We start from the raw sequence: 14,289 nt of genomic DNA, 5'->3' as shown, positions 1-14,289 counted from the left end.
ACCAACACAATGTAAACGCCAAGAGTGAACATAAACTATGGACTTTGGAGGATTATGATGGGTCAAGGGCAGGTTCATCCTTGGTTTAAAAAAAAAAAAAAGTACTATTCTGGTGAGTGATGTTGATAATGGGAGAGGCAATGTAACTGTGAGGACAGAAAGTATATGGTAAATCTTGATACCTTCCCTCTCAGTTTTGTCATAAACCTAAAACTGCTCTTTAAAAAAAAAGTCTTAAAATGGGAGGGAAGAGGGATTCTGGGAAGATGGCACAGTAGTATCAGGAAACAGTCTCCCCACCTGGACAACAACTGCACTGGCAGAATCTAATGTTGATGATTTGAACACTCTGGAGTCCTTTGAAAGCTTGCAACTTGGCGGGAAGACTTCCACTGTACATTGCTGTCAATTTCGCCTCCTAGCACAGTGGCCATTACCCAACCCCACCCCACAGCCAAATGGCAGGCAGGCAGCTGTGTACATGTTCCTAAAACAGCTTACACATAGCCTGCAGGACCAGGGTGGGTAAAAAGTACTCTATCTCCCAAATACTGGGGATCTACGCTCTGAGTGCTGCTTCTGGTCACGGAGGTGCAAAGAGGCAGGCATTGCGTGCGCACGCCCACACCCACACCCACACCCAGTATTATTGCAAGCCCCTCCACCTCAAGCTGAGGTGACCGCCAAGAGATTTAAAGGACCAGCACTCCTTTGCCCTCCTCTCCTTTTTTTTTTTTTTTTTAAAGATTTTATTTATTTGACAGAGAGAGACAGAGCGAGAGAGGGAACACAAGCAGGGGGAGCAGAAGAGGGAGAAGCAGGCTTCCCGCGGAGCAGGGAGCCCAACATGGGGCTCGATCCCAGGACCCTAGGATCATGACGTGAGCTGAAGGCAAACACTTAACAACTGAGCCACCCGGGCGCCCCTCTCCTCTCCTTTTTAACCTTTCACATTTCAGAAGCCAGATATTAAAGACTAGAACATTCAGAAACTGCATATACAGGGAAAATCAGAAAGTGACTGCACATGCCCAAGGAAAGGCTCAGAAAAGAAAATGAAGGCATTTCGTTGACACCTCAGGCTGATCTTCAACACAGAGACAGCCTAAAACAATTAACAAAAAACAAATAAACCCATGGCAAACGATGGGAAAGGGGGAGAATCTGATTTCCAGAGTTTTATTAAAATCAAATGTCCAGAGTTCAACAAAGAATGAGAAGACATACAAAGAAACAGGAAAGTGTGGCCCATTCAGAGGAAAAAAAAATAATCCAACAAAATCTGTCCCCGAGAAAGACTTAACGGCCAATGAATCAAAGACTTTGAAATATCAGTCCTAAAGATGATTAAAGAACTAAAGCACAGGGTGCCTACGTGGCTCAGTCAGTGAAGCGTCTGACTCCAGATTTCAGTTCAGGTCATTATCTCGGCAGTCATGAAGCTAAGCCCCTAAGCATGGAGCCTGCTTAGGATTCTCTCTCTCCTTCTCTCTCTGCCCCTCCCTTCCCTTCTAAAAAAAAAAAAGAAAGATGACTAAAGAACTAAAGGAAGGTGTGAAGAAAGTCAAGGAGACAATGTAAATGAAATGAAAATGCCAACGAAGAGACAGAAAACCCAAACAGAAACCAAAAAGAAATTCTGGGTCTGAAAAGAATAGTAACTGAAATGAAAAATTCACTAGAGGGATTCAAAGGCAGATTTGAGCAGGCAGAAGAGACACTGAACTTGAAGACAGAACAATGGAAATAATCACAGCTGTGGAACAGAAAGAATAAAGACAGACGAAACGTGAACAGAACCTAGGAGACCTGTAAGCCACTATCAAAAGGATGAAGGTACACATTGTGGGAGTCCCAGAAAAGGAAAAGGGGAAAAAAGGGGCAGAGAGAATATTAACAAATAATCACTGAAAATTACCCAAACTGGATTAAGATAATAAATGAGCCAAGAAGCTCAACGAACCCCAAGTAAGATGAATTCAAAGAGACCCACTGAGACACACTATAATCAAATAGACAAAAGGGGAGAAAAAAAAAAAAAAAACAAGACCAAAGAAATCAATAGACAAAGACCAAATCTTCAAAGCAGCTAGACAAATGAATCGCTGCATACAAGGGATCATTAATACTAATTATGCAAATAGTTATTTGCAGATTTCTCATCAGAAACTTTGGAGGCCAGAAGACAGTGGACAAATACAGTCAAAGTGCTCAAAGAAAAAAACTGTTAACCAAGAATCCAAAACATGGCAAAACTGCCCTTCAAAAGTGAAGGAGAAATCGAGACATTCCCAGATAAACAATAACTGAGAGACTGTGATGCTAGCCCTAGAGGCACCCCAGCTGATTAATACATTTAAAAAGATTACTGATTTAGGGGCACCTGGGTGGCTCAGTCCGTTAAGCATCTGCCTTTGGCTCAGGTCATGATCCCAGAGTCCTGGGATTGAGCCCCAAGTCTGGCTCCCTGCTCAGTGGAGAGTTTGCCTCTCCCTCTCCCTCTGCCCCTCCCCCCTGCTCAAGCTCCCTCTCACTTGCTCTCATTCACTCTAACAAATAAATAAAATCTTAAAAAAAAAAAAAAAAAGAATTACTGATTTGTTTTTTGGGCATACAGAGTATAAAGAAGTAATTTTGCAACATCAACAACCAAAACAGGTGTGAGGGAACTGTAAAGGAGCAGAGTTTTGTATGTTATTGAAATTAAGCTGCTATAAATTAAAATTGTAATGTTCTAAATTTAGAATGTTAAATGTAATCCCCATGGTAACAACAAAGAAAACAACTATACGATATACATGCAAGGAAATTAAGAATGTAAACATTTTACTATGAGAAATCAACCGGACAGAGAAGACGACAGCAACGCAGGATATCAGGGACAAAAAAGTTACAGGGTATGTAAAAGCCAAATAGCACAGTGACAGAAGTCCCTCCTGATCGATAAGTACTGTAAAAACAAACAGATCAAACTCTGCAATCAAAAAATAAAGATTGGCAGGATGGATAAAAATACACAATCCAATTCTAGGCTGTCTGTGAGGGACTGAGTTGCAATCCAAAGATACAAACAGGTGGAGAGTGAAGGGTTGGAAAAGAATATTCCACACAAATGAAAACCAGAACAGGGCAGAGGCGGCTGTACTAATATCAGACACAATAGACTTTAAAATCAAAAAAGCTTACAAGAGACAAAAAAGGCATTATATAGTGATAAAAAGCTCAATACAGCAAAAAGATAACAATTATAAACATTTCCGCACCAAATGGCAGGCCATCAAAATACACGATACAAAAACTGAGAGAATTTAGAGGGAGAAATACACATTTCTACATTAACGGTTGGAGACCTCAATGCCCCATCCGCAATCACAGATAGAACAACCAGAAAGAAGGAAAGGAAACAGAGGACTTGACACAATAATCACCTAGATCTAACAGACAGGGACAGAACACTCCACCCAAAGCAGAACACACATTCTTCTCAAGTGCACGTGAGACATTTGCCAGAAAGACTATAATGAGGCCACAAACTAAGCCTCAGATTTTAAAAGATAAGTATCAAAAGTATCTTGTCTGACCACACCTGGATGAACAGAATTCAGTAACATAAAGAAAACTAGAAAATTCACAAAATTGTGAAAATTAAACAGTTTTTTTTTGTTGTTTCTTTTTTTTTTAGAGGCAGGAGGACAGAAAGAGTGACAGGGGGTGGGGAGGGGCAGAGGAAGAGGGAGAATCTGAAACAGGCTCCATGCTCAGGAGAAGCCTACTACTCGGGGCTCAATTTCACAACCCTAACTTCATGACCTGAGCCAAAATCAGGAGCTGGACGCCTAAACAACTGTGCCACCCAGGCACCCCTAAACGACACACTTTTTAACAACCAAAGATCAAAGAAGAAATCACAAGGAAAATAAGAAACTACTTAAATACGAATGAAAACAAAGACACAACATACGAAAGCTTATGGGATACAGCAAAAGTAGTGATAAGGGGAAACACAGCTACAAATGCTCACACTAAAAAACAAGAAAGATCTCAAATCGACAACTTATATTCACAACTTAAAGAAATAGAAAAAGAAGAACAAACTAAACCCAAAGCTAGAAGAAGGAAATAAAGGATTAGAACAGAGAAAATTAAAACAGAGAACAGAAAAATAGGGGGGAAAAAATAAGCCAAAAGTTGGTTCTTCAAAAAGAGCAACAAAATTAATTAACCAATGTTTATGGGGCGCCTGTGTGGCTCAGTCACTTAAACATCCGCCTTCAGCTCAGGTCATGATCCTAGGGTCCTGGGATCGAGTCCTGCATCGAGGTCCTTGCTCAGCGGGGAGCCTGCCACTCCTTCTGCTTGTGTACGCTCTCTCTGACAAATAAATAAAATCTTTAAAAAAATTAACAAATGTTTAGCTAGACGGACTAAGAAAAAAAGACTCAATTACTAAAATCAGAAATTAACATGGGGACATCAGTATCAATTCCATAGAAATAAAAAGAATAAAGAGTAGTATGAATAGTAGTCTGAATAGACCTAAACTAGTAAGAAGGCTGAATCAGTGATCAAAAATCTCCCAACAAAGAAAAATCCTGGACCTCAGGGCTCTCAAGTGAATTTACCAATCTTTAAAGAACTAATACGAATCTTTTCCAAACTTTTCAAAAAAAAACTGAAAAGCAAGGAACACTTCCTACTTATTCTATGAGGTCAGCATAACTCTGACACCAAAGTCAAAGACACACTACAAGAAAACTACGGACTGATCTCCTTTATGAATGCTGATGCAAAAATCCTCCACAAAATATAAGCAAACAGAATTCAGCAGCACATTAAGAGCAGTATACACCAGGGCACCTGGCTGGCTCAGTTGGAAGAACATGCTATTCTTGATCCTGGGGTTGTGAGTTTGAGCCCCATGCTGGGTGTAGAGATTACTTAAAATAAACAAACCTTAAAAATCAAAAAAATGGTGAAACGTACTATTAAAAAACAAATAAAATCAGCAATAAAAGCAGTATATATACCATGACCAAGTAGCATTTATTCCTGGAAAGCAAGGATGGTTCAACATACCAAAAAAAAAAATGTAATATATATATATGTACATCACCAAAATAAAGGAAAGAACCACATGATCACTTCAACTGATATAGAAAAAGCAACTGACAAAAGTCAACACACTTTTATGATAAAAACACCCTACACACAATAGAAATTGTGGAAATTACCTCCACATAATAAAAACCATATATTAAAAATCCATAGCAAATATAATACTCAGTGGTGAAAGTCTAAAAGCTGTTCCTCAAGATCAGGAACAATGCAAGGATGCCTAATTTCACCCCTTCTAATCAACACAGGACTAGAAGGTCTAGCCAGAGCAATTAGGCAAAAACTAAATAAACAGAAGTAAAATTATCTGTCTGCAAAAAATATAATCTTGTATGTAGAAAATCCTAAAGACCACATAAAAGGTGTTAGAACTAACAATTCAGCAAAGTAGCAGGATATAAAGTCAACACACAAGAACCAGCTACATTTTTATACCCCAACAATGAACAATCCAAAAAGAAAATTCCAAAACAATTTCAATTACAATAGCATTAAAGATTTTTTTTTTAATTTATTTATTCATGAGAGACAGAGAGAGAGAGGCAGAGGGAGAAGCAGGCTTCCCGCTGAGCAGGGAGCCCGACGCGGGACTCGATCCCAGGACCCCGGGATCACGACCCGAGCCGAAGGCAGACGCCCAACCATCTGAGCCACCCAGGCGCCCTCAATTACAATAGCATTAAAAAGAGGGAAAAGACTGCACACGAAAACTACAAACATTGCTTTAAGAATTAGAAGCATAAATAAATGGAAACACATTCCATGTTCATGGATTAGAAGAGTTAATATTGTCAAAATGTCCTTATTTCCCATTATTGATCTATCGAGTCAATGCAATCCCTATGAAAATCCAATGACGTTTTTTGCAGGAACAGAAAAAAACATTCTAAAATCCATATGGAATCCCAAAGGATCACAAATAATGAAGAACAATCTGGAAAAAGATGAACAAAACTGGAAGACTCCTACTTTCTGATGTTAAAACCTACTACACAAAGCGACAGTCATCAAAACATGTGGTACTGGCATAAAGACAGACACAGAGATCAGTGGAATGGAATACAGAGCCCAGAAATAAACCCTCACGAACATGGTCAAGCATTTTTTGACAAGGTGCCGAGATCATTCAATGGGGGAAAGGACAGTCTTTTCAAGAAATGGTGCTGGGCAAACAATGTCCATAAGCAGAAGAATAAAGTTGGACCCTTACCTAATACCACGTATAAAACTCAGAATGGATCAAGGGCCAAAATTTACAATCCAAAACAACAAAACATGGCACAAAAGCTTCACATTGGATTGGGGAATGATCTAAGAGAAGACACCAAAGGCACAGACAACAACAAAATTACACAAACTGGACCTCATGAAAGTTTAAAAATTTATACATAAAGACACCATTCAGGGTTTCACTTCAAGATGGAAGGATGCTGGATTCAACTCCTCTCACAGAACACTAAACATACAGCTATCTATGGAACATTTCCCTTTGAAAGAAATCTAAGAACTAGCTGAGCAACTCCTACACATCAGGCAAATGAGAAAAAACACACTGAAATGGGTAGGAGAGGTGGAGACGCAATTTCACCAGAAACCCCACCCCCAGCATGGTGACCCACAATCGGGAGGGAAATCACAACTGCCAGCTTCTCCCTGAGGAGGGAAGGGTATGAATCCCACTTCTGGCACCCTAACTTTTAAGATTTAAGGGATAGGCCCCAAAGTATCTACCTTTGAAAGTCAACAGGGCTAGTGCCCACAAGACCAATACTATAGAACTGAGAAACAGTACTTAAACTGCTTGCATGGACCCACCATGGAGCCAGGACAGAGGCAGCTGAGTGAATCACGCCCAGTCTTTCTGTGAAAAAGGTCCATTTGTCTGTCTTAAAAGTTCAGCCTGAGGTGTGTGCTTCTAATTTAACATATATCTAGGGCCAACTGAAATACTTTCCAAAGATTGCAGAGGCTAACAGGTGTCATCTTTGCACTCTCCCTCTGCCTCACGCCAGGTTGCCAGTGTCTCCCAGAACGAAGCTTATGAACACGTCTGCAGCCCTGGTTTTTGCAGTTGCCACCCAGGGAACACCCCTTGAATGTTTGGCTCTGGTGGCCAATGAAGATTACACTTTCAGATCACATAGCACTGCAAACAAACGGGAAACAGCTGGGTTACCATACCAGGGAACAGCAGAGAGGCAGTAGACAGAAATGCATAGTCTTTCCAAGAAAGAGGACTATTAGGTTATCTTCAAAGATGCAAATGCCCATCTCCCAGTCTTCCCCTGAAACTTGTTTATTTGCATACTTCAAAAAAAGCTGCTACCTGAGGTTCTGGTTTCCAGTAAGCCTTGCATCTAGCTGCTGCCTGAGATCCTCCCCTTTAGGACACTGACAGGTCTTGGGCATAGTCTGAACTACTGAGAGCCACTAAGAACAAAATAGGCTGCTTAGACAATCACAACGGTTTGAGAGACAGCCAAAAGCAAGGGCAAGGATGAACACAAAGGTTCATCTATCTACATAACACCACTCCTCCAAGACGGGGAGAGGTAGTTGTTTTACCTAATGCATGCAAACCAACAAAGATGGTCAAGGATGAAGAGGAAACAGAGAACTATATTCCAAATGAAACAACAAGATAAAACCTCAAACAAAACGGAGACAAGTGATTTACCAGACAGAGTTCAAAACAACAAGCATAAAGATGCTCACCAAGGCAAGGAGAACAGTGCATGAACAAAGCAACAACGTGAACAAAGACAAAGAAAATATAAGTACCAAGCAGAAATCACAAAATTGAAGAACACAGTAAGTGTAGTGAAAAACACAACAGAAGGATCAGACATCAGATTAGACCAAGCAGAAGAAATCACTAGCAAACTCGAAGACAGGGCAGTGGAATTCATCCAATCAGAGCAGTTAAAAAAGAATGAAAAAGAGTGAAGATAGCATAAAGGAGTAATGGGGACAAAATTAAGCAGACCAATATTCACAATATAAAGTGACCCAGAAGGAGAAGAGAGAGAAAGAGACATAAAACTTATTTGATGAGGGGCACCTGGGTGGCTCAGTCAGTTAAGCGTCTGCCTTCGGCTCAGGTCATGATCTCAGGGTCCTGGGATCAACCCCGCATCAGGCTCCCTGTTCAGTGGGGAGTCTGCTTCTCCCTCTCCCTCTGCCTTCCAGTCCCCCTGCTTGTGCACTCACGCACACACTCTCTCACTGACAAATAAATAAATCTTTTAGAAAAAGAGAAAAACCCTCAAAAAAAAACATTTTATGAAATAATAGCTGAAAACTTCCTTAATCTGGGGAAGGAAACGGACCTCCAGATCTGGGAGCTGAGAATGTTCTAAATAAGATGAATTCAGAGACCCACACTAACACTCTGTAATTAAGTTGCCAAAAGTTAAAAACAAAAAGAGAACCTTAAGAGTGGCTAGAAGAAAACACCTCGTTACATACAAGGGAACCCTCATAAGTATATCAGCACATTTTCTGCAAAAATTTTGCAGACTAGAAGGGACTCATATGGCTGAAAGGAAACTTCCAACCAAGAATACCCAGTAACATGTTAGAACAGATTAACATAACAGTCATATACAGAACATTCTAGCAAAAAGCAACAGAATACATATTATACTCAAGCTCACAAGTCACAAGTCTTAATAAACTTAAGAAGACTAAAATCATATCAAGCATCTTTTCTGACCATAACGGTATGAAACCAGCAATGATCTACAAGAAAAAAAACCAGAAAATTCACAAATATGTGGTGACTAAACAACATACTACTGAACAACCAAAGAAATCAAAAAATACCCTGAGACAAATGAAAAGGTAAATATAGCATACGAAATGTTACAGGATGCAGGAAAAGCAATTCTAAAAGGGAAAATCATAGTGATAAATGCTTACATTAAGACATGAGAACGATCTCAAATAAATTAACTTTATATCTCAAGGAACTAGAAAAGAACTAAGCCCCAAAATAGTAAGGAAATAAAGATCAGAACAAAAATAAATGAAATGAAGACTAAAAATACAATAGCAACAATCAATAAAACTAAGCTTTTTTTTTTTAAGAAAAACAAAATAGACAAACCCTTTGCTACACTCACCAAGAAAAAATGAGAAAGGACACAAGTAAAATCAGAAGTGAAAGAGACGTTACAACTGATACCACACAAGTATAAAGGATCATAAGATACTACTATGAACAATTATACTCCAACAAATTGGACAACCTGGAAGAAATGGAGAAATTCTTAGAAACATACAAACTGTCAAGAGTGAATCATAAAGAAGTAGAAAATCTGAACAGACTGATTACTAGTAAGGAGAGTGATTCAGTAATTAAAAATCTCCCAACAAACAAAAGAACAGGACCAGACGGCTTCACTGGTGAATTCCTCCCAACATTCAAAGAAGAATTAATACCAAGCCTTCTCAACCTCGCCCAAAAAACAGAAGGAATACTCCAAACTCATTTTATAAGGCCAGCATTACCCTAATACCAAAATCACACAATGACAAGAAAATTGCAGGCCAATATCCCTGATGAACACAGACACAAAGATCCTCAACAAAATACTAACAAACCAAATTCAACAATACACAAAAAGACTCATACAACATGATCAAGTAGGATTTATTGGAGGGATGCAAAGATGGTTCAACATCCACAAAGCAATCAATGTAGTACATTACATTAACAAAATGAAGGATAAAAATCGTATGATCATCTCAATAAATTCATGGAACTCTATCATGTTTAATAAAAACTCTCAAAAATAGTAGGTATAGAAGAAACATACCTCAACATAATAAAGGCCATCTATGACAAGCCCAGAGCTAACAACACATTCAGTGGTGAAAACCTGAAAGCTTTTCCCCTAAGATCAGGAACAAGATAAGGATGTCCATTCTCATCACTTTTATTCAACAGAGTATTGGAAGTCCTAGCTAGTAATTAGGCAAGAAAAAGAAAAGGCATCATAATTGGAAGGTAAGAAATAAAACTGTCCCTATTTGTAGATGACATGATATTACATATAAAAAAAAACCCTAGACTCCACCAAAAAATCCTTAGAATAAACGAATTCAGTAATGTTGCAGAATACAAAAATCTGTTGCATTTCAATACAGGATAACAAACCATAAGAAAGATAAATTTAAAAATCCCCTTTACAATTGCATCAAATTTAACCAAGAAGGTGAAAGACCTGTACAGTAGTCCCCACTTACCTGCAGGAGATATGTTCCAAGAGTCCCAAAGGCTGCTTGAAACTATAACTGGTACCAATCCTATACACAGACACACACACACACACACACACACACACACACACACACACACACACTGTTCTTTCCTATACATACCTATGATAAAGTTTATTTTATAAATTTATTTATTTCATAAATAAGGCACTGTAAGACATTAGCAACAATTAACTAATAATAAAATATAACAACATACTATAATAGAGATAATGTGAACATGGTCTCTCTCTCAAAACATTTTATTGTATTGTATTCACCCTTCTTCTCGTTATGATGTGAGATGATAAAATGCCTATGTGATGAGATGAAGCAAACTGAATGAGGTAGTCATTGTGATGTACAGTTAGGCCACTACCCTGGTCTTCCAACAACATGTCAGAAAGAGAATCATTGATGAAAGAAATTAAAGAAGATGCAAATAAATGGAAAGGTATTCTGTGTTCATGGATTGGAAGAATTAATACTGTTAAAATGTCCATACTTCCCAAAACAATCTAAAATTCAATGCAATCCTTATCTAATTGACAATAGCATTTTTTCACTGAAATAAAACAAAGTACCCTAAAATTTGTAATGGAGCTACAAAAGACCTCAAATAGCCAAAGCAATTTAAAAAAAAAAAAAAAGCTGGAGGCATCACAATTCTGGGTTTCAAACTACATTACAAAACTATAGTAGTCAGGGGCACCTGGGTGGCTCAGTCATTAAGCATCTGCCTTCGGCTCAGGTCATGATCCCAGTGTCCTGGGATCAAGCCCCACATCGGGCTCCCTGCTCCACGGGAAGCCTGCTTCTCCCTCTCCCACTCCCCCTGCTTGTGTTCCCTCTCTTGCTGTGTCTCCCTCTGTCAAATAAATAAAATCTTAAAAAAAAAAAAACTATAGTAGTCAAAAACAATATGGTACTGGCATAAAAAAATAGATTGATGCAACACAAGAGAGTGCTCCAAAATAAACCCGTGCTTATATGGTCAATTAATATACAAAAAAGGAGCCCAGAATACACAGTGGGGAAAGGACAGTCTCTTCAATAAATGATGTTGGGAAAACTGGAGAGCCACATGCAAAGGAATGAAACTGCACTTTCTTGGGGCGCCTGGGTGGCTCAGTTGGTTGAACGACTGCCTTCGGTTCGGGTCATGATCCCGGGGTCCTGGGATCGAGCCCCGCATTGGGCTCCCTGCTCGGCGGAGAGCCTGCTTCTCCCTCTCCCTCTATCTGCCACTCTGCCTACTTACGCTCTCTATCTCTGTTAAATAAACAAATAAAATCTTAAAAAAAAAAAAAGAAACTGCACTTTCTTATACCATACCAAAAAGCAACTCAAAATGGATTAAAGACTTGAACATAAGACCTGAAACCATACAATTCCCATAAGAAAACATAGTCTGTAAGCTCCTTGACATCATCTTGACAATGATTTTTTGGATCTGACACTAAAAATAATGATGACAAAAGAAAAATAAACAAGTGGGACTACATCAAATTGAAAGCTCCTGCACATCAAAGGAAACCATCAACAAAATGATCACATGACATCCTACGAAAATGAGAGAAAATATTTGCAAATCATCTTTCTGATAAGGGGTTAATAATATCCAAAATATATAAAGAACTCACACAACTCAACAGGAAAAAAGCAATCCTACTAAAAAACAGGCAGAGGATCTCAACAGACCATTTTTCTAAAGAAGATGGCCAATAGGTACATGAAAAGTTGCTGAACATCACTATCATTAGGGAAATCAAATCCACAATAAGATATCACCTAACACCTGTTAGAATGGCTATCTCAGAGACAAGAAATAACAAGTGTTGGCAAGGATGTGGAACAAAAGGGAATGTAAATTGGTATAACTTGATGGGAATGTAAACTGGTATAACTACGCTAGAAAACAGTATGGAGGCTCTTCAAAAAATTAAAAATAGAGAATTACTTTATGATCCAGCATTTCCACTTTAGAGGGTTTATCCAAAGAAAACAAAACCACTAACTTGAAAAGATATATGCAACACCATGTTCAGTGCAGCATTATTTACAATAGCCAAGATATGGAAACAACCTAAGTGTCCACTGACAAATGAATGGCTAAAAAAAAATACATATATTCCTTATATACATAATGCAATATTATTCAGCCATGAGAATGAAGGAAATCCTGCAGTTTGTCACAGTTGGATGTACCTAGAAGGCATTATGCAAAATAAGTCAGACAGAAAAACACAAATACTTTGTGCTCTCACTTATATGTGGAATCTAACAAAACAGAACAAAACAATGATAGATACAGGTAATGGACTGGTGGTTGCAGGGGTGGCGGGGGGGCGAAACAGGTGAAGATGGTCAAGGTAAAGAGGTACATACTTCCAGTTATATAACAAGTTCTGGGATGTAATGTATAGCACATGATTGCAGTTAATAATACCATATTGTATACCAAAGTTGCTAAGAGAGTAAATCTTAAAAGTCCTCACCACAAGAAGAAAAATTTTAACTGTGTGTGGTGATGGATGTTAACAAGACTTATTGTGGTGATCATTTCATGATATATACATATATCAGATATGTTGTACACCCAGAATTAATATAATGTTAAACAGACCTCAATAACATAAATAAATGCAACCTCTTAACAACAAAAAATTAAAAAGACTATCCAGAACAAAAAGGCAACCCACAGTATGGAAGAAATATTTGCAAATCATGTATCTGAGATCAATATATCCAGAATACATAGAGAACCCCTACCTAAAATTCAACCAAAAAAAACCCAAACAACCTAATTCAAAATGGGCAAAGGACTTAAGTAGACACGTCTCCAAAGAAGATATACAAATGGCCAAGGAGTACATGAAAAGATGCTCAACATCACTAAACATTAGAAAAATGCAAACCAAAATTACAATGGGATACCACCTCACACCCACTGGGATGGCTTCTATCAATAAAACAAAGGGGCACCTTGATGGCTCAGTCAGTTAAGCGACTGCTTCTTGATTTTGGCTCAGGTCATGATCTCAGAGTCCAGCCTTGGGCTCTGCACTGGGCGTGGAGCCTGCTTAAGATTCTCTCTCTGCCCCTCCCTTTGCTCTCTTAAAAATAAAAAAAAAAAAGGGACAACTGGGTGGCTCAGTTGTTAAGCATCTGCCTTCGGCTCAGGTCATGATCCCAGGGTCCTGGGATGGAGCCCCGCCATCGGGCTCCCTGCTCCACAGGAAGCCTGCTTCTCCCTCTCCCACTCCCCCTGCTTGTGTTCCTTCTCTTGCTTTGTCTTTGTCAAATAAATAAATAAAATCTTAAAAAAAAAAAAGAAAAAAGAAAAATGTTGGCAAGGATGTGGAGAAACTAGAACCCAAGTGCACTGCTGGTGAGACTGTAAAGTGGTGTAGCCACTGTGGAAAACATGGAGGTTCCTCAAAAAGTTAATCATAGAACTAACCTACGACCCAGCAATTCCACTTCTGGATATATACCCAAAAGAACAGAAAGCAGGATCTCAGAGAGCTTTTTGAACACCCATGTTCATCGCAGCAGTATTTACAATAGCCAAAATGTAAAAGCAACATTTGGGTTGCCAGTATAATGAGGATGCCAGAGCCTGGGGGAAGGGAGAATGGGAATATGAGAAGTTATTGTTTAGGAAGTGTAGAATTTCAGATTTACAAGATGAAAAGAGTTACACGGTGGAAATGGTTACACAACATTGTGAATGTATTTAATACCACTGAACTGTACAAGTAAAATGGTTAATATGGGGGGCGCCTGGGTGGCTCAGTCGTTAAGCGTTTGCCTTCGGCTCAGGTCATGATCCCAGGGTCCTGGGATCGAGTCCCGCATCGGGCTCCCTGCTCCGTGGGAAGCCTGCTTCTCCCTCTCCCACTCCCCCTG

At 39.1% G+C, this 14,289-nt stretch overlaps 1 protein-coding gene across 1 annotated transcript in view; it reads right to left on the bottom strand.

Annotated features, from left to right (window-relative positions):
* USP35 (ubiquitin specific peptidase 35) overlaps positions 1–14,289 on the bottom strand; it is a 49,106-nt gene that overhangs the window by 20,480 nt on the left and 14,337 nt on the right.

The sequence above is a fragment of the Callorhinus ursinus genome, unplaced genomic scaffold, assembly GCF_003265705.2.
Source record: "Callorhinus ursinus isolate GAN/ISIS: 27379988/994484 unplaced genomic scaffold, GSC_fseal_2.0 scaffold35, whole genome shotgun sequence".
Lineage (NCBI taxonomy): Eukaryota > Metazoa > Chordata > Mammalia > Carnivora > Otariidae > Callorhinus > Callorhinus ursinus.
This window is presented reverse-complemented; position numbering and strand designations above follow the sequence as displayed.